Raw genomic sequence first — 21,003 nt, 5'->3', positions numbered from 1 at the left:
TTCATATATCGCCGACTGATTTTAGTTTTAAAAACCGTCCATATAGAGGTGTTCGGTGAAGAGAAGTGCCCGTTAAGAGAGAGTTTAGGATAGTGTATTTGTTTATTGAAGACAACTTTATATTTAATGTACTTTCTTATTTTACTGCTGCAAAAACCAACGGGGGCCCTTTGCGATCAGTTCAGTCCGTACATAAGCGTCTGTGTGATGCACTCTGTATTAGTGAAACAAAACTAAAGTCGGTTTTGCAAAAACCAAAAAAAGTGGAGAAAGTGAACAAAATGTCGCACAATATATTTATTTTAAAATCTGTAAGACAATATATAAAATGTGTGAAAAGAAAGAACATGTTTCTTTAGATTCAGTACTACAAAAATTAAAAGACAGAAATATATTTAACATTTCCAGAACAAGTCTCTGAAAAGTTTTAAGACGGCTTAAAAGCTTTGTATGAAAGAGCTACTGTCGTTCACAAAAGAATAGAGTTTTTAAGAAAGTATAAAAAATTTAAAAAAGAACGTTTTTCCTTCGTTTCTTGATATTATTAGTCGAAACATGGATTTTTGCTAAAGGTGGTATCAAACGAATTTGGCAGGACGAGAGTATAAAATCCATAAAACACATCGATAACGAGGAAAAGAGATATATTATAGTGCATGCTGGTGAAAAACATGGTTTTTCACCTACATTTTCAAAAGAATGTCTTGCACATCCTCGTTTTAGATCCGTTTAAGAGGAGAGTGTAAGTGTAAGAATGCGCTCTACAGACTTTTGATTGTCATTTCTTGGACGTCTTCTGCTAACAGTACCCACATCAGTTGCTTGTGTAGTAAATTGTCCTCTATGGTCCCAGTCTGTCTGACTTTTTTAGAAACCATTAAATATTCGCGTTCTAACATTATCCTGTATATTAGTAGTACATTTAAACCTACATAATATATTTCAGAAGGGTCCTACCTTTTTAGCTTTTTTCAATTCACTTCAATACTTCAATATCCATGTTCAGTTTTTTGGAAAAGACCTTTCTGTAATCACGTTCTTGAACACAGGTATTGGTTGTATTTTCCTCACAATCATTACTGATAATTCTATCATCTGGTTCATATGTTATGTCATCCATAAAGTTGTCAGAATATCTACTACAAGAAAGTTCATCAAATATGTTTTCACTCTCAATTTCTTCATCCATGTAGAAATTTTCATTGGTAGCGTCATTAAACATAACAGGCTTGAACTGACAATAAGTTTTAGGGTTTTCATAAACAGAAACATGTTTTTGTTCATTAGATAAACCAGATTCAGACACATAAGTAGAGTGAACATCAGGAATGTCTCAAAAATAACAATGCTTCAGTTATTGCGATACTCCTTAAATTGTTTTATTAAAAAATAAGCTCTTGTTATTAAGCAGGAAAAGTAGGTCAAACTCTGCAAGATATTACACTTCACAACAATTGTGTACCTACTTTAAGTTAGTAATGTGTAGAAAGGATAGGTACAAAATTTTGAATATTTTTATAGTACAGAGAAAAAAGTTTACTTACCTTCATTATTCTTTTGTAAACACATTTTTATCATCTTTATTGCTCTTGATTCAGACATTTCTGGTTGTTCTTTATTATTAGATTAATCCAGATAAAGAAAAAAGTTACTTTTATCTATAAACCATGCAAAAACATTAACTTATAACCTCAATTTTTACACAGCTGACAGGCGGTTCATAGAGATTGGACTATATTCGTTTTAGTACAGACTTTAAAAATCTGAAATTAAAATTCGGTCGTTGCATTTAATCAAATCAGTTTTTTTTATTTAATTAATGGCTTTGGATAACTTGATCCATTCAGCCACGATAATGTATTTGACTACTTGAATTTGTTAATGATGTATTGACCTATTGCATTTCTTAACAAAATAGTACTTCGCATAGAGGTAGATTAAAAATATAATGTAAACGTTCAATATCACAAGAATCAGTAGATTGATAAAAAACCATACATTCATTCGTTTTGCAAGACAGGTAACGGTTAGGAGGTAACTATATAACATAAGGATAGACAGAGAGAACAAAGCTAGATTTATACATTCACATTACCCATTCCATCCTAAATTTTTCTTTTAGTCCTTTTTAAATATTCCCAAAAAATTTGGTTAAACCTAATATTATGACGAGAGATATATAAAATGGAAGATTGACACTGAGAAAGAGGTATTTGTTCTTTCATCAGATTTTCCAATAGATATTTAATAGCAGCATCATTATATATGCACCCGAACATCCAATGATTGATATCGTCAGTGTTACCATTACAATCACAAAGTTCGGTTTCACTTAAATTAAATCTATGAAGATAGGCTTTTACAGTAGCATGATTAACAAGGCATCTAACAAACATTGAATATACTTTTCTACTGGGATGACTTCTTGCAGCAAAAGGCACAGTAGGTAAAACAGGGTGAATTTTTGTATAAAGGTTGTTACTTCTGTTACAAAAAGCATTCCATTCAATTTCCCAGTTTTCTTTTAATTCTTGTTTACGCAGCGAGACTAAATCACTTCTATTGAGCCAGCTAATTTCTAATCCTTTTAAAGCCGCTTCTTTAGCAAAATAATCTGCTTTGGTGTTACCCGAGATACCAGCATGTCCTTTTACCCAAATGAAAGAGACTGAATTATTTCTTTCAAGTAGCTTTAGTTGATTTTCTAAAATTTTGACGATAATACTGTCTTTGTATATATGCTTATGCGAATCCGATAGTTAGACACAGATATGTCGGATATTTTTTGCAATAGGTAGGATTGGCTATTACTTTGACATTTAAGGATAAACTTTTCAGCTAAAAAAAGACGTCTTAAATGTAGTGGAGGTTCCATACATTCGGCTAATAGATTTTCAGTAGGCGTAGATTTAAGTGCACCTAAAACCAAACGTAGAGCTTTGTACTGAATTCGGTCTAATTTTTTAAGTCTAGTATTTGTAGCAGACCCATATAAAAAGCAACCATAGTCAAGAACTGACCTGGTATATGCCCTATAAAACATTAGATTAACCTTAGGATCAGCACCCCATTGGTGACGGTTAACTACTTTTAAACAAATTAGTTTTATGTCATATCCAATAGTTTATTTTTAAGTATCTCAAGCGAAGACAATTAAAACACACTCAACAATATTAGACGACTGTATTTCGTTGTTTATTAACAAATTAAAAACTGTTTTACACAGCAACAAACAATTATCCTGAGAGAGGCAGGAACAAACTTTCCAAACCCGGTTGTCCAGAAACCATCTATCATTTACACTAGTTTAGAAACGGGATCAAAAGGAACGGTAACCTTAATAGTCTAAAAATAGATCAGATTAATCCCTCACTACTTAAATTGCCTGCATTGTTTTACTCGCTTTCTAGAGTTCTCTCGCTTCGACCAACTTAACGTAGAATTATCCTAATGAGATCTGTCTAATGCATGGGTTTGTAGTTGTAGTTTTCATTAAAAGGAAATAAAATAATTACATAAACTGTAAACAAAACCTTTTATTTAGGATGTAAAATATTGTATGTGGATACAGTACTTAATGAAGTCCAATTAAAAAATAATATACCATAACCGTATTTAACAGTATATTACTATTTATATTTATTTGGTATTTTTTGTATGGTGAAAAAGTTTGCGATGATAATAGATCGGCGCTGTGACAGACGAGGCTTCCAAAATGGCAACCCTGGGTCGGGCACTTATTTTGACACGTATACCTACCTCCAATGACCACAAAAGCCAGCCGAGTGGTGAAACTTATGCCTAGTTCGCACTATGCTAGTATTTTAGTCGAGTAGCGAGTAATTTAGTAATTAAAATACTCACTACTGCCCAAAAATCGTTCGCACTTGTTCGAGTAGAGTTCATAAGTAAGTTGTGGTTTGCAAGATGAACAGCCTACAACGCAATAAAGTAAATAAACTGATTATGCTAATTGCAACTGCTATTTTGGAAGAGACGAATAAGGTAATATGTGTGGTTAAGAAAAAGAAGCTACGAATACGAAAATGGATCGACAGAAGAGATAACCTACTAGGTACCAATTGTCTTCTGTAGGAATAAGCATTGGAAGATCCCAAAGAATATTTCCATAGTTTTAGAATGTCTGAAAGTTGTGTAAATTTTCTGTTGATGAAAATACACTCTCAAATACAGCGGAAAGATACCGTTTTAAGAAGTGCGATTCCTGCAATAACAAAATTACAAGCATTTCCATATTTTCTTACTACAGGATGTTTATTTGTAAATAAACTGATAAACATTGAACTTAATATTCCACAAGCATTCATATTCTAAATATTTGGAAACGAATTTCAAACTTGTTTCTTCGCACTAGCGAAGCGACATTTTGCGTCAACTAATGAACTCCACTAATTCGAATGGTTCGGACTTGTTTAGCCGGTGAACCAGTGAGGTGCTACTCCCGAAAAAAATAGAACCAAATGGATTGACTCGACTAAATTACTGACTAAATTAGTCGATTAGTTGTCAAAAAAATGTCGTTTTGCTGGTGCGAAGAAATAACTTTAAGATTCGTATAGAAATTTAAGAAACTTCTCCATAACGTAATTGTCCTATGTGTAGAGTTAGAATTACATCAGATATTTTTTGAATAACTCTTGCATCATCTTTGTATATAAAAAATAATTCTAAGTCTCCGTACTTTGGGTAAGCATCATTTAAATTACTTACATGAGCAGTAAATTCTAGTACATCGTCACTCTCATTGTCTGAAACATTGGACACCTGTTCGTTTTCTCTAAAATCGCTAACACAACTAGCTAAGTTTACTTCAGGATTTTTCGTCAATAGTGCTGCATCAATCTCTAAGTAGCTTCAAAAATTTCTGACTCCATGACTTTTGCAAAAGGTTGACAATGGAAATCACCTTCCAGGTTTTGTAACTCCAGATTTTCCACAATGTCTTCTCCATTGCCATTGTTTTTTAAAAAACTTCACCTAATGAAACACTTTTAAATAGTTGTGGTTGGAACGTCTCTTCATGCTACCAAAATCCAAATTTAGGCTTTAGCAATCATTATGGCCTTCCCTAGTTTAGCCGTTAATAAAGAACATTCCATAGATGATAAAATTCTCCTCATCAAAAACTTTCTATACAGGGATTTACAGGTTTTAATTATTCCTTGGTCTTACGGTTGACAATGTGCTGTAGTATTAGGTGGCTAAAATATTATCGGTATGTTAGATAACTGAATATCTGGATGGGATGCTGGGTTGTCTAGGAATAAGATAATTTTTTTTACGTTGCATTTTTCTGTCAAATTTGTGCAGCTAATCTATCATGGTATCTCTGGTCATCCAGGGTAGTACCAGTCGACTTGGAGTTTACCAATCACAAAAGGGTTATCTTTTTCTCCATTTGAATTTACATACAATAATACGGTCAGTCTTTCCTTAGCAGATTTACCCCCAGTACACTTTTCATTACGAAATGTAAAAGTCACACTCACACACACATACACAATTTGTACAAACACCAGCTCCGAGTGACACGTGTATTCTAATGGATCAGTGGGACCCACATGTCCGAAGATCAAACCGGTCGCACTCCTTAATGTAGCGGTACCTATCTGGCCCCCAAGCTATAACCAACCACCCCTACCTATCGTAGGATATAACGAATGAGGAGGCTTTTGCACCGCGCGTTAATTTGGATGCCCTGGGTAATGCGACATACTCGGTTTTACTTGGTGTGATTAGGCCACCTAATTTTGGATATAGCTAGACGAGGTGTTCTCCCAATGACTGATTGAATTTATTATTTGATTTTGACTTTAAAGTTGTGTTCCAAAAGTGTGTTCCGGTCAGATGTCCGGATTTTTGTGTACTTGGTCACTCAGCCGCTGAATCGGCAAATAAATTTTGATCTCCTTGCCTGCTGAGTGCCCGAAAGGTCTGGCGACCGAGCTCACGCTTGTCGCACGTGACCTCCATGCCCAGGTTTCGCGACTGTAGGTCCTTTGACCTGCCTGAGGGGCCGTTTTACCTGAGAAGCGATAGCCTGAGGGGCGTCTTTATGTTTGTGCCTGAGAATTCACTTGATATGGTTGCATCGTTGGCATAACTGCTGTAACAGAGGGTTGTTAGTAAAGATTAAGATGAATTAATAATAGAAAGAAAGTAACACTGGTTGGGTGTGCATTTCCAGGAGTATACGGTCATCACACACCCTGTGTATAAATTTTTGGTTTTTATCTTTTACAGTATAACTGGTTAGTGAAATAAAACATAAATAAATAAAAGAAATAAGATAATATGGGGATTTTTTTTGTTACTGCGTACGTTAGACTATCACATGGCTATTTGACTCTTTCCTAGCTGCTGCCTGGTCCCTCTATGTATCGTTCTTACGTTTTCGTCGTAGTCTGTCAACTCACTTAATAATCTGCTTGGGTGGTTCCTGAGGTTGTTAAATATCTCGTATGCTCTTTCGTCCATTGTTCCCAGGCTTCGCTTTTGTTGTGATTTCCTTAATACGTACCACAATGGGACCTACCTAGGAATATTTAGAGCCTCTCTGATCAGCTTTTATCTAACGTTATACTTAGATAGTTTGCTTGGTTTGACCATTTGAATGGAATATCGAATAGGAATCGTACTTCATTTGGTCTGCTTTTCTTTTTTGGTACATGACGGCCTGTGTTTTGTCAGTGTTGACTCGCACCATGCTGTAAGTTCATTGAGTGTTCTTTGTAGGTGTTTCGTAGCTAGATCTGGGTTAATACTGCTAGCAGCTATCACTGTATCGTCTGCGTACAGACTTAGCATCGAACTGGGTTCTGTATGCCGTATATATGGTGTAAATGTCAAGGTTTTACTTGGTAAGGCTTGATAATACAGACCAGTCTCGTCAGCGTTATAAATATCTTCGGGTAAATAGCCACTTACATAATAAATTTGGCAATAGTCTTTGTCACTCTGAAATGCTGTCAAGATAAGATTTTGAAGTTAAGCATAAATAGAGGTTATTTCCAAAATATCATCAAAATCGATGCGTATTAATGAAGATCAGAGGTTTTACCATATTTTTACCGAGCTATACTGGACTAATTCGCAATACAACCTTATAATAAAAATACAGTCTGATGGAAATTCAACATAAGGCTTTATTTAGTATATTTTCAATTTTTCGATTTGTTTCAGTAATCTATATCGTACTTATTGTGTGTTCTCAACTGTAAGCTTTTGTTTCCTGTCAAATTAATATTTGAATCCTGAGTTTTTAAACGTAATGGAAAAACAATCTCTGGAGATTAACGATGTAAAACATTAAATATTTGAAGAACATTTGTACATGAAGTGAAAGTGTTTGGTATTTGTAAATAATACAAGAAATTAAAATGAACCTGCAAATTTTTTTATTAAATTTATCGACAAGCCTACAGAGTCGGACTTAAGCAGATCAAATTTTACAAATGATTTTAAAATTTTTAAATATGCTGTTGTTAAATGTTGTAATTGTTGCCACCAGTGGCCTACGCTATTCAATACCAGATGGTCAACAAACTTTCATAACAACCTCTAATAGAAATGTCCCAACCTCAACTTTCCCATTATCACCAGCTAATACAACATCCCCAATATCCCAACAATATTCCAGTTTCGCAAACCCAGGCAAAATCCAAATGACCAGTGAAAGACTTTATTAAAAAAAAAGAGTGTTGTGTAGGGAATAAATTTACATTTTAAAAGATGTAACACTTGAACACACTTGCTATTAAAAAAAACTGTGGTTTAAAACAAGACAGTAGGGGGTTACATTTGAGGGCATAAATTTTGCATAAAAATTCGTCTCCCTCACAATACAAATTGATGTATTTTTTTTGACAAGTTTTGAAGAAACTCTTGGTTTTTGAGTTCCAACAGCAGCGTATGAACCTTCCATTTCCTGGGCCTGTGGTCGGGACAAAAGCTGAGTTTTTTGCAACTGACCTTGGAATTGAGAATTTCAAGGCATCTGAGGGTTGGCTGAGCAAGTGGAAGCTGTGGCACAGGATTAACTAAGGGCAAATCAGCGGAGAGGATCGCGATGTTAACAAAAACGTAACGGATGATTGGCTAGAAAACGTGTGGCCTGGACTGAACTCACGAATTGCGACAGACGATATTTTCAATGCCGATGAGGCAGGATTGTTTTTTAAAATGACACCAAACAGAACTTTAAAATTTAAATTGGAAAAGTGCGTTGGTGGAAAGCTCTCTAAGGAACGCATTACAGTTTTAATGGCCGCTAACATGACAGGTTCGGTGAACTGGTTGAGAACAATGGCGATCTTAAACTAAACATTCTTGACGCCATCCTAATGATTAGTAATTTCTGGAACGAGTTGACTAGCAATACAATAAAACATTCCTTTAAACACGCAGGATGGCTGGAAGATCAAGGATTGACTGATGATGAAGATGACCTGCCATTAAATGTTTGGGCCAGACAGTTTGAACTTACTATCACCTACGGATCGGAACAGCTAACAGATTTTGAAGAAGTTAGTGAAAATGTAGCTACAACATCTGGACTTTCTGACGAGGACATCCTACAAGCAATTTGTGTAGAAAAAGAAAAAAACAGTGACTCGAAAGTGAAAGCAGAGCCAGAACCAGTTCTGTCCCCTCAGCAGGCATTGGATGCGGCAAAAGTACTGCATCGATTCTTCATCCACCAGGACGATATGAGTGCTGTGGAAGATTCTATGCGTCTTCAGGACAAGGTCAGGTCAGGTACGTGGAAAGGAAAAAGGAAACAGACCAAGGTGACAGACTTGGTGTACAATACAGTGTTAATTCATTAATATTCGTTTTGATAAATTTTTTAAATTAAAATATGTTATTTAGTATAGTATTATTAATATTGCAGTACCGAATTTTTGTCTCTCTCTGTATAACGATCTCTCCTTATAACGATGAAAATTCCCGGTCCCTTGCATATCGTTATAAAGAGAGAGGGGACTGTAAATATAAATGAATATAAATATCTCAGATCTATAATATCTAAAGCAGGTACTACCAAAAGAGACATCGAAAACAGAACGCAGCAGGGAAAAAAAGCGGTAAATATTCTAAATTCTCTAAGTACTACGGTCTAAAGATATTAGACAAGAAACGAAAATGACAATCTATCGAACCTTGGTACAGCCTATTATGACTCATGGGGCAGAAGTTAGAAAAAAGATAGAAAAAGAATAGAAGTAGTAATGGATTTTCTAAGTAGAGCGTGTAGTGTATCCAAAAAAGATCATATCAGGAATGAAGATATTAGAAGGAGGACAAATACTGTATATTCCAGTATAGACAATTGAAACGAGACAACTAGTGTGGTATAGTCACGTGAAGCAAATGAATGAAGATAGATGGTCAAAGAAAGCTTTAAATTACATACTACAACAACGAAGAAGAAGGGGAAGGCCTTCAGTTGCATGGGAAGAAAATGTACGGCACATAATGAGAGATAGAGCCATCAAAGAAGCCGAATGGATAGACAGAAAACAATGCACACATACATACAAACATAAAAACTTACTTGTCAATATTGTAAAACGTATAAAACTTTTGGAATAAAATAAAAATTTAATATATCTAAATATATTTTAAAATATAAAAATCGTAGGACATATTATCTGAATAGAGTATTTATAACACTCACCAAAATACACGCGACTAATTTTTTTGTATGGTTTTATACTTCTTTATTGATTGTCAGTTTACGCCAAATTAAGCCTCGTGTAGCAGTATCAATGTTTGAATGGATAATCATTTGAAACGTGTAGCATTACAAGCTTACGGGAATAATACGTTAATCCAGAACGATGAATTTATATAATTAATTTTTTTTGTTACTTTGCTCTGAATTTAGTTCGTTAGGTGATTTAACATTATAGCAATATAGCTGAAATATGATAAATTTAAATAAAAATCTATCAAAACTTTCATAAGGACTATATGGTTTTCAATTTTTGTTATAGAGTGTTATTGTATATTATAATTATTATTATACAAGATGTGTCTATGTGCAGCTGAAAATGCTCATTGAGAGCCACTGGTTATACGTTAATTTTGATTTAGAAATATAAATTAAATTTAACCCTCCGTTAGGCACGTGGTAAACTGAGACACGGTTGGTCACGTGGTCTACGATCGTAGACCATTTTATTTATATTATTAAATATAAAAGTTTCACAGTTTCAATAATAATACTGCATTAGATATATTTGTTGAATTATTTTTAATGAGACTGACCAGTTTTTATAACAAAAGGTTTACTTATTTCTTTACTAGACAATAAGAAGACTACTCCATACATTTTAAAATTTTTATTAACCATTAAAATTGTTTTGCTTTAATAAGAGCTTTAATGTTAATTTGACAAAAGAAGAATTGTTGTACCTAACAATACTTAAAACAAAATCACCCAAAATCACTTAAATAAAAGTACTGTTAAAAAATTGTATGACTTAGAGACTACAGAAAATATCACATTTTTAGTCAGTAAAACAATCATTGCAGATTTCTTTCATGTGGTTTTTGCATGCAAACGTTCTTCGCTCTTCACACAAGACTTTCTAGAAGATTTGTTTAAATTTTGAGGAAAACATGGCAATGCCCGACATAATTCTGTGGTCGCACAGGGGGTTGAGGGGGATTATTTTCTATGCCCAGCAGAGATTGAGGTTGCTTTCTCATTTCTCTTGGCAACCGAGGAATTGTTGATCTAACTTCAATTTGTGGTCGGATTAATTCCCAAGACACTTTTCAAGAAAGTCACTGCGTTTTATTTTCTGTTTGGGATGATTAGCCTTATACACGCAGAGGGCGTTTATGCCAGAAATATTCAATCAATTGTAAAACACAACCATTGGCCAACGGCGTGTATTTCTTGTGACGTTATAATTCTGACACAATTGATCTACCATATCCACGCTGATTTTGGTGTTGTTATAATCAGTGATCATTACTAGCTTTCTATCATCTCCAGTATCTTCATCTATAGCATCATTATTGTGCATGAAGGATATCAATACCACCTACTTACTTTTCTTTGGGACATATGACACCATAGTACAATCAGCTTGGAAACCAAATAGAGACTACTTAACTTCTTGATTTTTCTGGGGCAGAAACTCTTGACCAACCTCCAGTCTGTTTTTTCTTACAGTACCCTAATATGTAAGTTTTTTCTTCAGTAAACTATTGATTAATGATAAACTGCTAAACCAAATGTCTGCCGTAATATTACAACTGGTACCTGTGATGAACTCTACCAACCGAAGAGGTATTTATTTACTGGTATTAACAAATTTGTATGGACCTTCTGGCTGAGTTCTCACGTAAGTTTCTATTAAGTAATTAGCATTTAGGGCACGCACAACGTGCCCCAAATGCTAATAGTTGTTCATCTACTATTAGATACTCACTAGGAATGAAGTTATTTTGAAAATTCACCAATAATATTTCCAGAAGTTCTCTAATGGGTACAAGTTTATCAATTTCTCTTCGCTATGTTCTTGTCTCCACATCATCAAATCGTAGACATCTTATGAAAAATCGAAACCTTTTCTCGTTCATTGCCAGGTAGCATGACTCAACTCCGGATCCTTGAGAATTATCCCATATTTTATGTAAATTTTTTCTGGAGTATCTGAGAATACCAATCAAGAACAATATCCCAATACATGGATTTTTCATTTCGAAATTTCGAATTTCAGTTTCATTAATTTGTCTACAATCTTGATTTCTTTGGTAATTGCTCCGTATCTTTTCAATAAAAATATTTGTCGTGGCAGTTATTACTCCAATAACTGTTTACAATTACAACTCCGTACAATAGTATAGGAAATATATAAAATCGTAGTAACCTGATTTTTTAGGTTACTGATAAATCGTGGCATTTGAATAGCTTAGCCATTTTTTGAAATGCATATATTACCTATAACATTTGTAACATATTGACGTAATTGAGGAGATACGATTACTCCAACCCCGTACATATGTTGACGGTCATAATTTCCCGAGTGGTATACCATATGGTTGTCAACAATACAAGCACCACTATTTGGCTACCTCATTTCGCTTCTGCCCATTATACCTACTTCAAGTCTGGTCATTTCTTGAATGGAATTATGAAGTTTTTTCAGCCTGATACATTGTCTTGACATTCCAGGTACATATTTTGATACAGTCGGTTCACAATTTCTTGATAGCTCACTACAAGTTTAACCCTAATTAGAAAACTGAAATACAGAGAGAAAGGTAATACGATATAATAGTAAAAACCAACATAAAACTGACGGTTTAAGACGTTTTCGACTAACCCACCTTATATCTGAAGGAATACAATACCTTATAATCCTATTACGGGGGTATTTTGAATGGTTAGAGATGAACGACCAGTGTCGTAGAGTATATGATTGAAACATTTATTTGAACTAAATAAATATATTTTTTAAATTGTATTTTTTAATAAAACTTATTTATTTTATTCAACAATAAAAAGTTTCTTGCCATTTGTAAAAGATACATTTATTTAATTAAGGAAAAAGGCGCCAAATGTCGCCTGGCAAAATTTCCAATGTGTTTTAAATGTATCCATTATTTTCGAATCCGGAGAAAACTAATAAATATTTTTGAAAAATTTAAACGCAGAATGAAAGATTACATTATTACTCAGGGCAGAAAGTCCCTGAAAACTTCTACAATGTTTATTTTAATGTTATGTAACAGGGGTGAAAATAAAAGAGAAAATATAGTATAATTTTTAATTGAAAATATTGCATGCAAAAGAAACTTTTTATTTATTCTAAAAAATATTTCATTCTGCTTTAAATTTTTCAAAAATGCTTTTTAGTTTTCTCAGGATTTGAAAAAAAAAAATGGATACATTTAAACCACATTGAACATTTTGACAAGCGACATTTTACGCCTTTATCCTTTAATACCTTACGATTACAACTACTATTACTTACCTTATATAATTACGATTAAAAAACTATTCAAATTCAAAATAAATAGTATCAACTTCGGAATCCGAGTCGTCTTGATTGTTAATAATTAGGTTAATAATCTCTACGGTCGCATTAATTATGTTATCAAGATCCCACATTTTTTGTTCTTCTTCTATTACATGTCTTACTGCATTTTTCCAGTTTTGTTTTGTAATATGTTATAAAGACTCGTATAACAATTCACGTACAGCTTGTATTTTATATGACGTATTTTTTCTAGCCACATAACTTTTCATTTGTGCCCAAATGAGTTCAATTGGATTTATTTCGCAGTGGTAGGGTGGAAGTCTAAAGACTGTGATGTTTCGCCTTTCCGCCATTTTGTCAACTACGTATTTCTTGAACTTAGATTTGTGTTGCCGGGTAATTTTTAAAAGTTCTGCTTTTACCATTCCATCTTCGTAAGGCAGATACTTATTCCGCAGCCAGTCAAGAATATCCTGTTTCTTCCACGCATTCGTTAGAAGTCTTTCTACTAGTCGTGAATGATAAGGTGCATTATCTAATACTATAATTGAATTTGGTGGTATGTGTTCAATCATTTGCTCAAAATACTCTTCGAAAACATTAGCTGTCATCTTCTCGTGATAGTGTTTTGTGCTTTTGGAATGAAATTCCAACAAACCATGCTTAACAAATCCTTTTTCACTGCCAATGTGAGAAATTATTAATCTACTGCCTTTACCAGAAGGTGGGGAGATACCAGTAGACCAACCTTCCATAAAGGCTTGCCTGGAGCTTAATATATTTTCATCTGACCAAATTTTTTTTAGAGTCTGACCTGAGTTTACCCACGTTTCATCCTGGTAGAAGATGGGCCTTTCTTCAGCCCGGAATTTGTGTATAAATCTTAGATAATTTCTTCTCCAACATCATCTTCTCCTCCCGGTCAATCAAAAGTGATTTTCGGTCTGATTTCTCCCACCGGAAATTTAATTCTTTTAAAACTTGCCACAATTTAGTTCGTCCGATATGAGGCAAATCCGGGTCGTTTCTAACTTCTTGTAAAATTTTGTTTAGGTTTGGTATTTCTTTTTTGAAAAAAAAAAATCCATGAATTTTCCTTCGAATACCATTTTTGGTAAATTCATCAATTTCAATAGGCTTTTTCCCTCTCTTTAAGTTTTCGTTTGTGTTTGGGTTAGCTATACCGTGTTTTTTTCTTTCTGATAGGAACCTATGTCTGTCTATATAAAGTTGACTCTCCTACGCCAGTCATGTTGGCACAACTTTCGACTATGTTGCGAACAGTGTTTGTGGGATTCTGAGAAACCAGAGCATCGTGAACATTCAGGACAATAGTCTTCTCTCTTGGTGAATAGACAGACTTACTGACTGTACGCCACAGTACCGGTGTAAAATTTGATGATGAAGCCATCACAAACAATCCAACAAAACGAGCACGAGCGAAAGGTACGTATATGTTCGTAGGTATATGGAATAAAAAATCACTCACGCACTGCATATAATTCGCAAAAGAAATATTCGAGACGCTAATTACTGCCGTAGACGCGGAAACACCGACGAGCCGTAAATTACATGCGATCAAAAACGTACTAAACAAAAAAATTGTTTTCGTTCGTAATAACTTCACCCTTTCAAGTTAAGTTTCGAATATAATTATATTATTAAAAATCTGGAGAATTCCATCTTAATTATCTTGCAACGAATGGTACCTTCGGATATGAATTCCAGGATTTCTAGTAAAGTGATTAAACGCGAAGATTAGTGTTGAAATATCTAAAGAGATAAGGTATTCTTATTTACAAAATTGTTAATGGTTAAATTCTTATTTTTATTAATATAATATAATAACCAACATTAGTCGTGAAAGTTTTAATTGTTTTTTTGCTAAATATATTAGTATTAAAATATTATCAATATTATATATAAGAGTATTAAAACATTATTTAATTATTTAATGAATAAACACCTTAGGAACGCTTATGATTTACGACGGTTTTATGAGTTTGAGGCATATTTCGTGCTCTCAACAATTTGTGAACGAAGAATAGTTTTTAGAGACACTTTTCCAGTTCTGTGACATGGGTTTCTCTGGGTTACGACTTGGGCGGCCCTATGATCTAGAGATGGGTCACCTCTCCTGCCGAATCTTGGCTTCCGTATTCCATGATTAGTAGCTGTTTTTACTTTAATTGTGTTTGCCATGATAGCAGTACTAAAGATGTCATCAAGGACCTTTAATGCAGTGGTTTCTTGTTGCCTTCTGTATTCTGATGACCACTTTCTTTCTTCCGCCTTAGAGACCAATTTCTTAATCTCAGAACAACAGAGTGCCCTTCCACTTACCAGCTCATCCGCCGAAGCCGTTGACCAGTAAATAGTGAATTGCTTATCCTGGAAAACACTCGGACGTCAGGGCCTCGTTGGTTATCTAGCAGGATGCACCAGATGCCCATGATCTAGATCATCATACGAGCAGGTGAGCTTGACATTTGAATAGGAGAAGCTATATTAGGCTACCCGGGATTACACACTGTGTAGGATTATAGGTTTTAAATATTGTAATACCGTTTTTGCTTAATATTCCATATTTGGGTTTTATTTGATAAAATGTTAATAAAACACAGAAGAAACTTACTTCTGCTAGATCCGAGACTCTTTTGTGGCTTAATGGAAAAAATATAGAAGGAGAATTCATTGCATAAAACGTTAAAGCAGCATTTTACATTTGAAAATACCTTTTAAGAATTATCTTAATCAGATCAGCAAGTCAAACAGTGAGAACTGTCGTTTCGCATTATTCCAACGAAAATATTCACCAAACATCTTGAAGTACCATAATTGGTTTATTTTAATAGCAATTTTAAGGTTTGTTAAGCAGACATTGTGAATTGTCTTTACCACTTCCTTATTATCCACTTTCTAACCGCTGATAATATACATTTAAGTTGGATAAAACTGTTTACATAAAACTTTATTCATTCGTTCCTCAAATATTCAATTTTCAAATGAAAAGCAAGAAATTTCCAGTAATACTGTACAAACATGTAAGAAAAACGATGAACGATGTTCCGTAACGGATGAATGCGGAAAATAATGAAATATCAACAGCTCGATGGGACAACCAAATACGCATGATGGAAATTTAATTATTAGCTTAAGGCTCCCGGATATATTAAAACGATTTCGGTTGCTTTTTGTACAAAAACTACACATACCATTGTTAAGGATCTATAGTTATATTCAATTGTATTAAACACATAATTTATTACCAATGTGTTATTAAATGTACTGATATATTTTTATATACAGGGTGAGTCATGAGGAACTTTACATACTTCTACCATATGTAGAGTCCCTCAGGGAGCATATCATGTGGCCACTAAAAAATGTCAACTCCTCTTCTTTATTAATTAACAGGGTGATTTGTGTAATTGACCATTTATTTCATTTTACTGTAGTGTTTATACGGCTCATTTGATTTTTTTAATTTTTGCATGATACAGTACACTACTATCAAGCATTCGACTGGTATTAGCTAAACTAAAAAATTCCAGGACTGGCTTTGGAAAAATTAATTTAGGGATTCGTATTAAATATTACACCCTGTATATATTTTTTTTTTAAATGCAATAAGTGATTTTCAAACTACATAAATAGCCAATGAAAACGACATATGCGACAATGTTGTCGCACTTTTATTAAATTTTTAGTGAACGATCAAATCTTACCAAAAATAGAACAACCACAATGAAGTATCAAATTATAAGGTAATTAATTTAAACAAATGTTATAAATTTCAAACATTTTAATTAAAATGATAAACTGAGTCACTGCACAACAAAAAACAGTAACTACTAACAATAACGAAGAACAATTTAAAAAAAAAACTAAAAATATGTACATAGTTATGATAAACCCATAAATTAGAACTGGAAACGATACAATAATGGTAACAAAATAAAAATAATTCAAAATAGATTTTCGAAATGGAACCCTGCAGCCTGTACACATTTTTGTTGCCGAATTGTTAATTGACGTATTGAATTACGGATACTCTGGGGATCGTTTTTAATAGTATTACAACAATGTATAATTCTATCAATTAATTGTTGTCGGTTATTAATATTCACTGCGTCAACTAGTTGCTTCAATCGTCCCCAAATATGGTAATCAACGGGATTGAAATCAGGGGATCTTGAAGGCCACGAAATAGGACCTGCACGTCCTATCCACCTGTTGCCATAAACATTATTGAGATGTTGTCTCACTGCCAGTAAAAAGTGTGGGGGTGCCCCATCATGCTGAAAATACATCCCTCGGATAGCAACGTTCGCGTTGGCAAGCAAATTCGGCAAAATATTTTGTAGAAAGTTTAAATAAACCTGCCCTGTTAAAGGACCATCAAAAAAGTGAGGACCTACTAATTGGTTATTTATGACACCAATCCACACGTTAACCGAAAACCTCAACTGAGAACGACGTTCTCGAATAGCATGGGGATTTTCTTCTGCCCACACATGTGAATTTCGTGAATTATTTATCCCGTCTCTGGTAAATTGGGCTTCATCTGTAAATAGTGTCCTGTATAGCGTTGGTCGATTATTGTTAATCCATCTACAAAATTCCAATCTATCGATCTCATCTCCAGCATGTAGTCGCTGAACCATTTGAATGTGATATGGGTATAGATTATTTTTTTGTAAGACTCTACTTACTTTTGATTGAGTAACATTGAGTTCTCGACTTACTTGTCTAGTGCTTATTGTAGGGTTCATAGTAACGGCGTCCATAATGTCGTCTTCCTGCGCTTCATCTACATGTTGCTCTGTTGTTCCACTAGGAAAAGTGCCATTTTCTCGCAAATAATTAAAAACTGACCCAAATGTTGGATGACTGGGAGTTCGACGATTAGGAAATCTCCTGCGATATTCTCTACTAGCAGCCCTACCATTCCCATTACAGAATCCATAAACAAATATTATGTCTGCATATTCTGTGGTTGAAAACTGATGTGGCATTTTGAACGAAAGTAACAAAAGCTCTACCAAAACTAACACAATGTACTTAACGTAGATATGACAGAAGAAATATGTATTCTTGTACACATAAATAACAATTGATAATGACAATAATGACAATGGGTATAAAATATCAAGAAACGTCAAACGGTCAACGCCAACCTTCATTTTAAACTTTTTTAGATTTATTTTTATTTAGTACAGTTGATGCAATGTATTATTATTTGACATAAAATTTTAATCATTTACAATCAACAAAAACTAACACATACAAGAGGTTTGACTTTTTAATCAATTTAATTTATTATTTATCGAAAATAATGCCCCAATACGATCTATGAGTAAAAATTTAAAATTGAAAAACAATTGATTCTATCGTAGAGATAATACAAAGTGACAGTAAAGATGTTAATTTTCTACGTATTAGATTATGTTGTAGGAACTCATTTTAATTAAAATGTTTGAAATTTATAACATTTGTTTAAATTAATACCTTATAATTTGATACTTCATTATGGGTGTTCTATTTTTGGTAAGATTTGATCGTTCACTAAAAATTTAATAAAAGTGCGACAACATTGTCGCATATGTCGTTTTCATTGGCTATTTATGTAGTTTGAAAATCACTTATTGCATTTTAAAAAAAATTTATACATGGTGTAATATTTAATACGAATCCCTAAATTAATTTTTCCAAAGCCAGTCCTGGAATTTTTTAGTTTAGCTAATACCAGTCGAATGCTTGATAGTAGTGTACTGTATTATGCAAAAATTAAAAAAATCAAATGAGCCGTATAAACACTACAGTAAAATGAAATAAATGGTCAATTACACAAATCACCCTGTTAATTAATAAAGAAGAGGAGTTGACATTTTTTAGTGGCCACATGATATGCTCCCTGAGGGACTCTACATATGGTAGAAGTATGTAAAGTTCCTCATGACTCACCCTGTATAGGACAAAATATAGGAAAATACCAGGCTAATTTCAGAGGTGGTAAATCGACAATTCATCCGATTGCAACCCCGAGACAAATTAAAAAAAAAACACTGGAATATGCCATAGATACTTATCACATATTTGTAAAATACAAAGCAGCCTACGACTCTGTGAATAGAAGAGAAATGTTTAAAGCAATGGAAGAATTAAATGGAATTTAATTCTTTTCAAATGCATACAATATGTTAATTAGAAAGAATTGTCAGAATTATCCAATGAAGAATTTTAATAAATTTTGTTCTAATGCAGAGTTTATTGTTACAGCTTGGTCGCTTCAAAGAATCTTTCGAAACATTTAAAAGTAAGTAAAAATCATTTTTTTTTAATTGAATGAGACAATTTGGCCTTTATTAAAATTATATGGCTTCTCGGGTAATTCTTGGTTTATATGGAAATATTTATATGGAAATTGAATCTTGATTGCGAACAGAAATGAAAATTCGAAATGAACAACATGAAGTTTATGAAATGGCTTGTGCAGACTGCCCCCGATCATATATAGGCCAAACAAATCGTAGAATCCAAAATAGGTTTTATGAACATCCCTTTATAAAGGTACACAGACGTCCACCCGTGCGGGAAAAAGGATTTATTATACCATAATATCAAATTTCAAAATTCAAGTATAATATTTAATAAGTTTTCGGTTGTTTCATCGTTTCTCTTAAACAAACACATTGTTTTCTGAATAGAATTGCTCGATGTTAAAGGATTGAATAATTTAACTTACTTAATACGAAATGCCATTGTCTTTATGTAAAGGTTTTCAAAGGTTCAAACTGAAGTGGATACTTAATAAAACAGTTTTGTTTTGTGGTTTTAATCAAGTGCTACCGTAAGAAGAAATTTTCTCTTATTATGCTTTGGAAAACCAGTCGTGCTTTCAATTAGGTTGTTGTTTAATATGTTGCTTAATATTTCTTACTTATTTATGAGTTTATATAATACTAGAATGTGGTTATTTAGTCAATATACAAAAATAGTTTTGTTTTTGACAAATAAAAGGAATAGTGACAATTTTTACATACTATTGTGTTATTATTTTTTTTTCTTGATTATCTGAGCAAATCAAAAACATAACTTAATTGTTCTCAGGGTGAAAAATCTCTTTATATTAACCTATGTTGTGTGGGTCCAAAGATTTCCGAGTTGTCCTTTATCGGGATAGAGAAAAAAGGATAATAATAAAAATAGTATGTTACAAAAAATTGGTATTCTTTATTTTATTTAAAGAAGAATAAAACATTTATCAAATTTTGCCGTTATCTTACTAATCAGCGTAAATGAATACAATAAAATTTACACAAAAAGAATATTTTAAGTGACAAAACAAATTTCAATGAATATCTTTAAAACTTTTTATCTTTCTGATTTTTCAATATTTACTTTATTGCAAAAACAAAACTTTAAAACATTTTACACATGAAGTCTACTCTTGAGTTAAAATGGTAGCGACAATGATGTCAACAAACTTCATTCACACTTACAAAATTTTCAATTCTGAACAGAAAATCACTGACATTTCCTTCGTAGATTGTACTTGCACCCTACCCAAAATCGTCTATGCTCCACAGCAATGTGATCTGCCACTATTCGCCTCGGCTTTCTTCTTTTCGTATCTGCAATCCTCCTGCAGTGATTGTACGAAACACCTGACTCAATTCTCCAACAATTTAGACTTTAAATTTAATTCTCCAAAACACTCAGCTACTTCTCAATGACACAAGGACCTCTTTCTGTCAACTTGGTGCCGCCAAACTATTTCCTACGTATTCCAGAAACTGCCGACTTTAGATCCAAGGATATATTTTTATCTACTCGTAATCTCCTTTTACAATTCTGCTATCTTCCTTTCACAATGCCGATATCCAAACTCACGAACACACCCTCTATCGAGACGCGACCTTTTCTTTCGATGATCAAATGACAACTGCCACTTTTCCTCATACATCGACTATCAATT

General features: G+C 33.4%; 1 protein-coding gene across 1 annotated transcript in view; it reads left to right on the top strand.

Moving 5' to 3' along the window:
• Nucleotides 1-21,003, top strand: part of LOC140449216 (adenosine receptor A2b-like) — a 304,878-nt gene that overhangs the window by 130,809 nt on the left and 153,066 nt on the right. The window contains exon 2 of the mRNA XM_072542397.1: nucleotides 19,305-19,341. The gene's annotated coding sequence lies outside the window, so the exon portion shown is untranslated. The remainder of the gene's footprint in view (nucleotides 1-19,304; nucleotides 19,342-21,003) is intronic.

Source organism: Diabrotica undecimpunctata, chromosome 8, assembly GCF_040954645.1.
Source record: "Diabrotica undecimpunctata isolate CICGRU chromosome 8, icDiaUnde3, whole genome shotgun sequence".
NCBI classification, from domain to species: Eukaryota; Metazoa; Arthropoda; class Insecta; order Coleoptera; family Chrysomelidae; genus Diabrotica; species Diabrotica undecimpunctata.
This window is presented reverse-complemented; position numbering and strand designations above follow the sequence as displayed.